This window comes from Lissotriton vulgaris, chromosome 7 (genome assembly GCF_964263255.1).
Source record: "Lissotriton vulgaris chromosome 7, aLisVul1.2, whole genome shotgun sequence".
In the NCBI taxonomy this organism is placed as follows: Eukaryota; Metazoa; Chordata; class Amphibia; order Caudata; family Salamandridae; genus Lissotriton; species Lissotriton vulgaris.
The window spans coordinates 1,460,551,861-1,460,565,824 of record NC_141695.1 but is presented as its reverse complement, the minus strand read 5'-3'; positions in this window follow the sequence as shown (position 1 = coordinate 1,460,565,824).

Genomic DNA, 13,964 nt, shown 5'->3' with positions numbered 1-13,964 from the left:
AATGGATCTCACCTTTACAATTTGAGTGCTGAGCTGTTGGTTGTGCCCATGTCTGTCAGTAAAATATTGTTTAGAAAATATGGAAGAAAACAACATTTCAAAATTCTGGATGAAAAGCAGGAACATATCCTATGGTATCTCAGAAATGTACATTCAATTAAATATTTTCAATCTTTATAAATAGCATGGTTCATTTTTCACTCAGGATCATCTGAACATAATTTATAAAGAATAAAGAAGTGTCACAATATAAAGGGAAACAGTTTTCAATGAATAATTACTTTCCACAAGATTCTTCCATTTAGTCTTTTATGGTAGACCAGGGGTCAAATGTATGGGCCTTGAGGAGAAGTGTCATGATAAAAACACTTTTTCCCTCAGACACCAGCTGAGTAAGTGCCTAAATGCCTTTATTGTGCCAAAGCTGTTTTTATGCTTTATGTGGAATTGAGGGGATAAAACAAACACAGCCCTAGAATCTGCTCTTCAAAAATACCCTAGAAATAATGTACATGCTGGTGTGCATTTACAGAGAAGCTGGGATGGTGGGGACCAACACAATGTGTGGGAGTGTTTATTTGAAGGGGGAGCAGAATAGGATAGAGAAGAAAGAAACCACCTGCCCTCTATCAGAGTGTTAAATTAAAAAGAAAAATGTAGTTTTTCTAAATGTGAAGACTGTAAGAATATGAGTCAGCCAATCAAAAGGATCATAGATAGGGTATGCTCTAGAGTTAGGACCAACACGTGAAGAGGATGGGTAGCCATCAGATGAGAAGCTTTAAATGAAAGTGACAGTAACGCCAACAAGTGGTAAGCAATCAGTGAGCTGTAAGTCCACTGTAAGTTCACAATGGTTCTTTTGCAACCAGATAGATTGTGCTGCCTTGTCAGGGAGACCTCAAAAGTGGCTTTGCTCCTTCCTTTACTGGAGTCTTTCTAATATGTTCATTAGTCATTCTACAGTCATCAGTCTGCATTACAAAGTTGTTTTTGAAGTGTAGAGATATTGTTTAGCTTTGTCTTTCTTTCTTAATCGACGTGTCAGCAACATCAGTCTGTCCTTGATTGCTCCATTGAAGCCAGCTCCTACATCTGTCATTTGCTAGAAAACAAACTGACAGTTGACACCAGTGTGTTCTCACATTTTCTTGTTTCAGACTGGCAAATTGTTCCTTTAAGTGGCAAACCCCTTTATTCAATACTACACGTCTCTTCAAAAGCATACTTAGGTTGAACGTATGATTTATTCAGCATTCCGTCCATCATTTGTTTGATTAGCACTTTTCACCCTAAGTGGAATGGGTATGCCCAGACGTGGGTCTCTTGCTCACTGTGCCACTGGATTCAAGATAGCCTGACCGATGAAGGGTAATACCCAGAAACTGGTCCCAGGATGCTTGGTTACGGTCCAGGGAGGACCTGGCTTGACAGTTTAGTCTGGACAGTTCCCATGAGGCACCGGGTCAAGACTGATTTTCATATGTCTGGGTCTAAACTGGGGTGGCATGGTGAGCAAAAGAACGATGGATTTAACACAGATCTCTTGACTGGGGGTGAATGTATGATTTATACAGCATTCCATTCATCAATTGTTTGCGTAGCACTCTTACTACAATAAGCACTGTAATATAACACCCATGTCTTAACAAGTTGTTTAAAATTCTAAAGCTATTAAACCTAAAATCTAGAGTTGTGGCTCAAAAACCGTCCCAAAGAGTCTCTTGAATTCAGTAGGGCCACAGAAGTAATATCAGCCTTGATAGAGTATATCACAGTAAGTGATAACTCTTTGCCTTCCCACCTCAGTCAGACAGTGGTAATGAGGCTGACTCTAGCCTTGTTGCCTTTTTTTCTGATCACGTTCTAGTGATATTTTGTTTCCTGCCAGAGTTTAGGAGCCATGTTTAATCTAATCAGTGTTAAAACTATGGCAACACATTGTGGTTTATTGTATCAACGAACATTCAGCGATGGGGTTGGGGATAGTGTGAGAGTTACATTTATTGTTAATTGTACTTATGTTTCATAATAGGTGATTACAAGTTTCCTTTACTTTTGGCAAGCATTCTCTTACATTAACACCCGCACATGTCTTTATAGGCGGGGGTTAATGTAATCTCCTGGAATCAGAAATGGGCTGAGCTCAAAACATTTGTATATTACTTTCTTGGCTGCTTAATGATTTTGCACCCATACAGTGCCACACTTTTCGAAAAGATGACCAGTGAATTGCGCTTGACTTTGACCTACTAAGTATTCCTTTTGTCACTGGTAGCACGAGATTCATTCCACACCTATGTTTACTGTACATGATCCTGTCTCAAGGGATAAGATGTTTGATTTGAAGACCTAAAAGCTCCAAGTTATTATTGACTACTGGAGACAACCATCTTAACAAATGATCTACAATGTGGAGGATGTTTGATGTAAATGATTACAATGTGGGTGTACTTCTAAACCCTGAATGTCATTCTTGCTGCAGCAATGTAGTAGTATATTAACAATCTTTTTGTGTCATGTATTTCCAAGTTCGGTTTTGTAGAAGCTTGCATTCAATGTGGGATCTAACTTGGGTATCAGATCATATCTTATACTTTGTACCATAGTACCAAAAAACCTAGCCTGCATAAAAAGTATTTATATTTTGTGGACTGCTCCCTTCAGCTGTCAAATTGATTGTTATCACTTGTCTTTTACATTAGTAATGCAACCTCCATGGTGGTCTTATTATTTTGGATTTTTAAGGTACCATTTATCTGCCCAATTTAAGAATGTCAATTCACTTTGAAAGCACAACCGTTTGTCTCCGAATGGGCTATTAATCAGTGAAATCAGCCCCTGATGCTAGCTTGGGAAGGGATATTTCTTATTGGCATGTCCTCAATGCTCTTTCCTGGCTAAATGATTGACGTATGTTTTTAACTTACAGTTAAGTTGGGACCCACTGCTATTCTTAAAGGCTCAACAAACCAATAGACCTATAGAAACAATCTTTCGATTTGCATTAAAATTGGGTCATAGACCTGTAAAAGAAACAATAGCTCTTTTTAATGCCAAGTGTCTTTCCATTGCTTCATATGGGGTGAGTGTGTGGGGGTAGTTTGGGTGCTCTAGACTTCCAATTTTAGAAAATTGTTTTCTGATGGGACTATTGATGGTCTCACAGGGAACTTCGACCATTTTGTGTCCTTCGGAGGTGGGCTTACAACTTCTAGAGGACGGTGTGGGTATGGCTCTGTTTCCTCTATGGATGAAGGTATGGAATACACCAGAATTGGGATTCTCTAGGCTCATCTTTCAGGATTTCTTGGCCCTAGATAATGCTGATAGTATTCCCTGACTTGCCTATATTCGACCACAGTTTTAGGCAGCTGCAGCTCACTGAGGTTTTTAAAGTACCACGTGCAGCAAAAACCTCAGTTAAGACTGACTACTATGAACAGGCCCAGGAGAAGCACGTACACAAACTTTCGGCATATTTCAAACATTGTGTGCTCTTTAAAAATCAGTGAGATTAAAGGTTTTAGTCCCTGGTTTGCGCACCTGCTTTTTAAATTGATATTCGGAAGGCTATAGAGTTTTAATCAACTTAGAAACCCTGTAAGTTTGTGTTGCTGCTATAAATTGTACTAGAGAAGCACTTTACATAAGGAAGCAATATGGTCAGTAGTTTTGTGTGTGTGTGTGTGTGTGTATATGTGTCCTATTATTCGATAATATCAGTTGATGCTGCTGTAATTGACACACTGAGTGTTTTTAATGAAGCCTGTATTATTACTGTACGCCCATTTATTGTATGCTGCTGTAATTTAACCATTTGATGTTTTTATTGATATTTGTATTATTATTGTATTTTTTCATGGCTGTTTTTATTCATATCTGTATTATTATTGTACTCTTCTATGGCTGTTCAAGTTGAATAAAGATTTATTGAATGAATGAATGGATGGATGGATGGATGGATGGATGAATGGATGCACCATTCTTGTCAAAATGTTGGTACGTGCTTGGATTGCAAGGTTTAGGATTTTAGATTTAGTTAGTACGCTGCTGCCCTATTATCAAGATTTCCATTATCATTACTATAGTTAGGATAATTTTTAAATGACAAACACAAAGGAGGGAATTACTTGAAAACCTTTTCTCATTTCTAAGAACTGCAAAAGTAGAGGGTTGATGAATCAGAGACAAACAAATGGTATGCATGAGGGAGCAGAGCATGGTCCAATGATTGAAAGTTTAGTGGTCATTCCATTTGGACTAGTGTGGAAATCAGGTACTCCCTCACGTCAATTATTCATCAAACAAGAGTTTGAATTTAAATTGTCAAATTGTAAATGTCTGTTTTTATGAGATTTTTCTAAGCATAATTCAAGTTTTATTAAAGTTCCATTTGGCTTTGTATAGTTTGTCAAACATATTTAAAGCCAAGCTTCAGTAAATACTCAGCTGAAGTTGTCACCAGCAGGGGCGTGGCTTCTATAGGTGCCGAAAGTGCAGTGGCACTAGGACACACAAGCCTGAGGGTCCCACTGAACCCTGTTTATTGTTATATTTGACAGTTCAAACAGAGACCGGAGGACCTATTTCTTTCCTTGCGCTAGGGCCCATGACACACTGGCTACCCCACTGTTCGCCAGACGACTGCAGGTCACCTAGAAAATGATCAGGTCAGCAAGAAGTTCGAGCAAGGCAGGGTAGAGAAAGGGGGCACAAAAACACGACATTTCTGACAGGAAAATACTGAGGTTTTGAGCAGCTGTTCAAAGTTAGGTAGTTCGAAGAAAAGCAAATGAGTGATGTGGCATCACAAAGAGGCCAGAATCCTCGTTGCGAATACTGAACCAGTCACACAAATGAAACAAATAAGAAAAAGTTTACAGGAATCACTAAAGCTACACAAATTGCAAGTAGCATAGAAGATAAAGTCCCCAAAAAATGGCCAGTACTTGCCAGGTGACCGCTACTTACGTTTGTATAAAAATCAGATCTCAATAGATCTATGGCATTTTTTTACAAGCCCAGTGACGTTTCTTTCTCTGATGGGTAATGATTGAGAAAAGGTCAAGAAATCGTATCTAGTATATTGGGATAATGTGTTAGCATATTATCAGGGATGGCGTTAAAATTATCGCCGGTTTAGCGGCAGAAAACTGCTGCTAAAGTGGCGATAATGGGCTTGATAATATGCCCTGGAGAATTCCAATAGAAGGTCATGTTCACACCAGAGCATGGACTTCTACTGGAATTCACAAGGGCATATTATCAAGCCCATTATCGCCGCTTTAGCGACAGTTTTTTGCCGCTAAACCAGCGATAATTTGTAACGCCGTTCTTGATATTATGCCCCGTAGTTCTTATACAAAGTTATTCCTATGATCCAGAGTAATGAAGCAAGCAAAGATGTGACCTTTGTGGGTTTTTTTTACAATTTTTACTGCGATTGTACTGGGTTATTCTGGTAATCCAGAACGATGATTCAAACGAAAATGCATCCATCGTGTGTTTCGCCCCTTAACCTTGCAAAGCAGTTTCATTCCAAGGGTGCCGCAATGGGAAGCGCAAGGAGTCATTCAGTCTTCATTGACCTGCAGTTCAGCAGATCTTATTTTCTTACAAATGTCAAAAGTAAAAGTGCTAAGGCTTCAACCACCTCCCAGATAGATATTCCCTGTTAAGCGGTAAATTGTTGACCATACTTCTGTGTTCCTGTGCACAGAATTCCAGCGAATGTTCTCTGAGAACAGGGTCATAACAATCAAGCAGGAATCGGTACTGGGTCTTTAAGTAGGGCTTAGAGGCAAACTAGTTTAAAATCTGTTTTCTTTCAGGTAACACAAAGTGAAGGTTTTCAAGGTTACTTCTCTGCTAATGTTATTAAAACCCAATTTTCTCCATTGCATTGTATTTCTGATACTAGGTAGTAAATAACTTAGAATCATTTCTCTATCATTTTCTCAGGTGGTGATATAAAATAAGGAACTTATAATCATTTAGGTCTATTTCAGAAAAAATTAGTTTACTTTCACAGTAAAACGCTTTTGGGTAGTTGCTCACAATGAGGGCATACCATTTTAGTGTGACTTATCCAATATACATGAATACGTTTTCTTACATGGCAAAGGCATGTTTAATTTTCATGTGTCACTATACCACATTTAAACTCAAGCCTAGTCGGAGCATAATGGTGTTCCTGCCAACCCTAGATTTTTGTTTTATTTCTGGGTGGTTTAAATAGACATTTAACTTGCACACCACTAGTGCAATTTCTTCAACAACATACAGCCTTAATGACAATTTAAAAAATACCAATTGGGGGGCGTAGCTTGGCCGCCAAAGCGACATGGCGGACCCCGTGTGAGCTCCGTTTCCACATGGAACTCTGCGCTATATTTTAAGCCTTTTTTTACCCGCACTGTCTTTCCTCCGGTGCCTGCTGTCATGACAAGGAGGGGTGAGTCGACCGGAGTGCTTTACTGGGCGCTTCCGCGTTATTACGCTGAGTTTTCCACCGCGGCATTGTCTCCTCAGCATAATGCGAGCGGACGCCATTTCCTACTGTGGCGCTCGCACTCATATTTCTTTAATCTTGCCGCTTTACCTGCCGTTTTGTGCCCTGGTTACGAAGTCTTCTCTTTTTTAATGGATCTATGCCTGCACAATATATTTTGTTAAATATTATGGCATTTGTTGCCTGTTTGCTGAGGACATCGTGCTGTCATCCCCTCCAGTCATTATATTGAAGGCAAATAGGAAGCTTTTCTGACACACTGGTGAAGACTGTAATACCACAGCGAGAAGATACTGAGAATTTTACGCTGAACTGTATAAATTGAGGCAGTGAGTAAGCAGACCAGGGTTTTTTTTGCTTATTTCAACTGGTTCATGGTTTGAAAAGTATAGCAGAACAGTGGAAGCTTGTACCTGTATCCTGTGTGAAAGGTGTGGCATTGTTCACTGACAGAAGGTCTTTCCACTTTTGACTAGCTTATTATGTTCCACTGGTTGCGAGGTGTTCTTAACAGTGCTCACTGCGATCTCTGTGAGGGGAGTTTTGACAATACTGGCCCTCAAGCTTTCCAGCCACTATTTAATGTGGGCTCTTCCCACTTACATGATAATGTGAGCTTCTAGCCCTTATTCAGGCTTCTTTTGCTTTAACAACCTCTTTACCAGCATTTGCAAAGTAATTTCCTGCTGTTTTCTATCTATTGCCTTAGAAGTTCCCTTGTGTTATCTCCAGTGTTCACTATAGCTAATGACCGAAAAGGCATAATGACCCACCCTCTCCTCTCCTCTCCTCACAGAATCCTGTTTTGGACTCTATATTGGATGAGGTTCGTGGTCTGCAACCATTTATGACTACTACTAATGAAAACCTAAAACAGATTGAGGAAAGATGGGTTGTCAAGGAGGGTAAGGTACTGGATTTGGAGCAAAGAGTTAGCGAGATCCAGGATGTTTCTGTGAAAATTCCACTACTTGAACTAGAAATTCACAAATTAAAACTTCACACTGAGGATCTTGAAAATCGCAATCGAAGAAACAACCTACGACTTTTTGGTCTCCCGGAAAATATTGAAGGGACTGATTTGGTTGCATTTTTACAGAAGTTTCTCCCAGAATAATTGGATCTTGAAGCTACGTCATCTCCTCTCAACATTCAAAGGGCACATCAAAGGGCACATCGCCTGGGCCGTCTCAATTCCATGTCAAACAAGCCATGTGGCATCATAATGCTCTTTTTGAAATTTACAGAATTTATGCATGTCTTGAGGGCAGTGAGACTTAAACGTCATCTAACTTGGTCAGGCCACAACATCATTATCTCCCTGGACTTTTCCAATGCTACCAATGCCCACCGCAAAGAGTTTCTTGCCCTACGCCCACAAATGAGGCAACTCAACATCAAGTATGGAATTCTTCATCTTTGCCTTTGTAAAATCATGCATGATGGTCGGTCACGTTCCTTTGATGATCCTACAAAACTGAAGCTTTTCCTAGATCCAATTTCATCGCATGGCATGGAGACTAATGACTAATGTTTCCTTTCTTTCACAATCTTTCGTTGTCTGCTGACTGTATAATCTACTGTTTCTTTCCAGGGTTGTTATTTTATCTCCATTATTTCTGTATTGCATAATATTTTTCTAGTTGCTGATTATTTTTGTTCTTCTTGAGGTTCTTTTTTCTATTACTATTCTCTTATGGGTGTCCGTGTTCTTCTCTGTCACCATGCTTCTCTTAACTTATATTTCTCTCTTTCTTCAGATCTGGATTTTCCTCCTTGATCTGTCTATTTATTTTCTCTCTCTATCTTCCTATCCTTTTCCCTCTTTCTTTTTTCCTTTCCTCTATATTTGTTTTTTATTGGCGGTTTTGTTGTTCTTTACATGTTTTGTTTTTTACAATATTCTCTTTTCATCATTGTTATTCTTGTCTTTCTTATTTGTCTCACAGTTTTCTTTCTGTTGAATATGCAGTCTCGTGTTCCTGTTTCCTTCCATATTCCCTAATCCAACCCCATGGTTAATGTAATCTCGTGCAATGTACGTGGTCTAGGTCATCCTATCAAACGTCAAAAGGTATTGTCTCACCTAGCTAAACTTAATGCTCAAGTTGCTTTTTTGCAGGAAACCCACTGTAATGATGTTGAATCTCTAAAACTTAAGCGCCATTGGGTTAGTCAAATTGTTTTTTCACCAGCTATTGATCATCATGGTGGTGTTGCGATATTATTTCACAAATCCATTCAAGCTCAAATTGTATCATCTGACAGTGATTCTAATGGTCGTTGGGTGATAGTTGACGCCACCATTAACAAAACACATTACTTTTTTCAATGTCTATGGTCCTGTGAAAGCAGACCCTGAATTTTGGCATTCTATAAAAATGAAATTTATGTCTATCTCTAACCCTAATGTGATAATTAATATTTGGCTAGATCCCTTTTCTGATAGAGTATCACATTATAAATGTAAACCTGACAAGGCCCATAAATCATTCCAATCAGCCATTTCCTCCCGTTCCCTGTTTGACTCTTGGAAAACATGTAAACATGATGCCTCTGAATTTACGTTTTTCTCTCCTGTTCACCACACACACTCTCGTACTGATTATATTTTAATTTCCAAATCATTGTTGCCTTGTCTCAAATCCTCTGACATTGGTTCTATTTTTATCTCTGACCATGCTCCTGTTTCTACCCGTATTGATACATCCCTTTCTCCTCTCAAACAAGGTTGCTGGCGTTTTAATAATTACCTTTTATCTGATCGTACCTTTATTTCAGAAGAGATCTCTTTTATTAAAGAATTTTTGTGAACTCAACAGCTCTCTTGATACCTCAATACACAAAAATTGGGATGCTTTTAAAGCATGATTCAGAGCCTTTACTATTGCTTATTCAGCTAAGAAGAAAACATTGTTGAGTAAAGAATATAAAGACATGCTTAGTTTAATCAAATCCTTGGAACATAGTTACTTCTCATGTAAATCTCCCTCTTCGTTACAAGTATTAATTAAACCGAAATCTACGTTAAATACAATTGCCACTGTAGATTAATGCAATGTCCTTCTTAAAATTAAATCAAAATACCATGGGGGTCGAAATAAAGCCGGGAGGATGTTGGTAAACTATTTAAAAATTAAATCTAAATGGAAAAACATTGGCCCTCTCCGTTCAGAAATAGACAATTGACTTTTATACTCTGACATTATTAGTACTTTACAATCATATTATAATAATTATAATAACCTATATACAGAAACAACTAACCCAACTGAGGGGGATTTCACTTCTTTTTTCTAAAACATTCCCAAACCTGCTACCCTTCCTGACATCTTTTCCTCTCTTGAGGAAGATATCTCTCTTCAGGAAATCACTGTTGCTCTTAAGTCTATAAAAAGGCCCAAAGCCCCTGGTCCTGATAGTTTTTCAGTAGAATTATTTTCCACTTGTTCTTCTATTTTTTCCCCTAAATTATTGGAACGTTTTAATTCCTTTCTATCGAATTGTAAACCTTCTGGGTCTTTTTTAGAAGCACTTATTATAGTTATTCCCAAACGAAATAACAATTCTTCCCTATGTAAGAATTTTCGCCCTATATCTCTAATCAATTATGATTGTAAAGTTTTCGCTAAAATTTTAGCCACCAGATTGGATAATGTTATCCCTACTCCTATTAATCCAGATCAGTCTGGTTTTGTTAAAGATCGTTTGGCCTCTGATAATGCTAGAATGTTTTCTAATATTCTCACTCTCAGCAAAAAATACCCTTCCCCCTTAGCAGCTCTATCAATAGATGCTGAAAAAGCTTTTGAACGGATTAATTGGGATTTTATGTTACATACTTCGCATTGGTTTGGTTTTGGTCCCAAGTTTATTTCATATGTTAGATTGTTGTATACAGATCCGAAAGCATGTGTATTTGTTAATGGTCTCTATTCCCCATATTTTTGCCTGCAGAGAGGCACACGCCAAGGTTGTCCCCTTTCCCCTTTACTCTTTCTATTATGTCTGGAACCTTTTCGTCAACGAATCAGGAATAATTTGCAGATTTCTGGTTTTAAGCTAAAATCCCATCATATTAAGTTATCTGCATATGCAGATGATATTCTAAATTATATGTATGACCCTGAATCCTCTCTCCCACATTTTTTACAAGAAATGTCCTCATTTTCTCAAGTTTCTGGATACAAATTAAACTTCTCCAAAACAGAGATTTTGCCATTAAATGAATCCTGTTATCAACATATGTTTGAGTCTACTAATTTTACATGGTGTCCCTAAAAAATGTAATATCTAGGAATTTGGTTTTCCTCTAATATCCGTGACACACTGTCCCATAATTTTACTGCCCTGAAACTTAAAGTTACCAATTTGCTATCCTCTTGGTCTCCCTTATTTTTATCCTGGTGGGGTAGACTTGATTCAATTAAAATGATGATTGTACCTCAGATATTATTTATTTTGTCAATGTTACCTTTTAAAATTCCTAATTATTATTTTTCTCAGATTAATTCCATATGTACTAAGTTCCTTTGGAACAATAAGTGTGCCCGTATTGCACTTTCCATATTGTCCCGTCCTAAATCTGAAGGAGGTGTCCCATTTCCTGTTTTTAGATTGTATCACAATGCATTTTTAATTTGCCAATTTTATGCTTTGTCTAAAGATTATCAAGCTGTATCTTAACCTTCATGGGTTTCCGTTGAAAGTTCACTATTAAATGGTTTTTCTTTTCAGGATGTGATTTTTATGTCCAAATGTACTTTTATCTCTAAATATCCAATTTTGAAATATTCTCATCACATATTACGAACACTTTTCTTTACACCTTTTGATGATTATCAATCCTTTCTGGCTTCCTCATTATGGTTTAATAGACACATCAGATTTCGTCACAAATCCTTTTTTTACAAACATTGGAAAGAAAAGGGTATTTTATCAACTGTTTGCAAATGACGTGATTTTGCCTTTTCATAAATTGCAAGAGATTTAAACCTACCCGATTCATGTATTCAACAATATACTGCTCTAGTTACATCTCTCCAAACCTCTCTACAGAAGTTCAATTCTCAACCTTTTCCGCTCCCACTTTCACCTGATACTCCTCTTTCTGATATTTCTTCTAACATTGTACCCAGTGCCCCATTTATAAATAAAATCTTATCTACTGTATCCTGTCCTCGTAGTAAGTCTAAGGTTGAACTTGAATGGGAACACAACCTATCCCAAACTCTGCCTATTCCTCAATGGGACAAACTATGGCAGAAACTATTTAAAACCTCCAAGGTCGCCAACATAACAAAATCGCTATATTTTATTTATAATAGAGTTGTTCTTACTCCTTCCCTCCTTCATGAATTTAATCACTCAATTTCAGCCTCTTGTTGGCCATACCTTCTTGTGGAAGGCTCATTAATACATCTACTTTTCCATTGTCCCAAAGTTAATTATTTTTGGAAATATTTGGTCAAAATGTTTATTGATTTTTTCATATAATATTCCTTTTTATATCCATAATATCTTTTTAGGTACCATGTCTCCGGATTTTGACCAGGTCTTTCCCAAATCTATTTTATTTGATTTGTTTCTTGCTTTCGCCTTTAAGGTCATATTAACTTATTGGAAAGATAATTCTAAAATGTCTATTTTGCATTTGTGGAATCTCATTTGTAGTGAACACAGAATTGCTTCAATTTCTTATTCTTCACAACACTTAAAGATCAAATCTGATTTGTTATGGTTACCGTTAACTACTTATTTATCTTCGAACTTGCCTTCTACATAAATGCCTCTTTCCTCCTCTTTTCTTTTCCTTTCCTACTTTTCTTCTCTTTTGCTATCTTTTTTCCTCCTTTTCTTCATCTTTCTCCTTTCCCTCTCCCTTTTTATAATAAAATGTCTTAAGATAGTTATGTTATCTACTAGTTGTTCCACAGAAATTCTCCTTTTCTCACTCTTTCTTTTTTCCAATCATCAGTTGATTTATTATGACTATTTTGCACAAGCTCATGTAATCGTATATTATTTAAACCTTAATTTCATTATTTAGTTACTGCACTGTTTGAACATACTAGCTGTTTTTTGTATTTTCTGTGGTTATTTCCTTAATAAAAATCATTTAACAAAAAAAATACCAATTGGATCAATCCAATGTTACAATACTATTTTAGGTCAGAGAACACACACTGTGGTACCAAACAACAAGTCAGTGCACATATTCATAAAATCACCAAAAATAGGAACCCGAAAAAATGAAAAATCTGGGATCACCATGAAGAAAAGATGACTTTGATTACCTGGACATGCCACGTTAATAGAAAGAACTGACTTTTTTATACATGCGTTTGATTTATAAATGCAAACACATGAATGGTGTTGTAAGGATCCAAGTGTAGTTTCCGAGAGAGTGCCAGGAACCGTCGAGAAGACCAGCCCTTCCCCCCTGCACCTATTGCTTCTATCAAGCACTAGCACGCAATGGTGGTACGGAGGGAAAGGAGGGAACAAAACAAGGAAAGGCAGGGAAGAAAACAGGACTCTTCGGGCTGGTATCCCTCAGGTTGAAGGCAGATGCTAAAAGGAATGGGTTAGGTCACTACCAATCAACAACAGACAGATATTGAACATGAAACCTTATAAACCTTACCTAAAAGACAGTGAGAGTTTTGTCAGTAACTAGTCGAAATGACATAGGTTGCAATACTGATCCAGCAACTGTTTGTAGACTTGATACCTATCTACAACAATAATGGACATTATACCTCTTGATGGCTGTAGGGAGTGTGCCAGAACTGTACACAATAATCTCTTACCAAGCTGTACCAATATAAGGAACTGTGACTGTCCAGATTTGATGCAATGCAAATGATCAATGTCTCATCTATGAATGCAATAAATTTCATGTAAGATCTCACAATCTTGATACAGGGTAATAGTAATAAAAGTGGCGCTACTAGCGCTTTACCCGTTCTCCAGGCCCACACACTGTGACGGTTGCCAGTCTCCAATAAGTCACCAGTGAGTCCAAGAGAAAGAAACAACATAAAGAAAAAGGATGAAAGTCCCGGCGGACCACAACTCCCACAATCCCATAGGGCGACCCCAGGCCAAGGCTCCACAAGTCCGGCCGGCCGGTTGAACAACGAGTGTCCGGCCGACAGGCGGAACCGCAAATACCAGACCCGGAATCCCCACAGGACCGGAGAGGAAATAGCCGGCTCAGGAGGAAGACCTGTTCTAAACTTGGTTTGGTTCAGTCCAAGTTTCAGGAAAGTGCGGGCGAACCGCCAAGGGACTCAGGATAACGAAGGGACAAGGGCGGTTCTGAGATGTACAAACGAGTGACGGACAGGCAGCCGAAGACCGCATAGAACGGTAACCGGCTCCAAACCCAGATCAGGATAGAACTTCATGAGAGCGAAAAATGCCGTAACACAGACGGCTCCGAAAC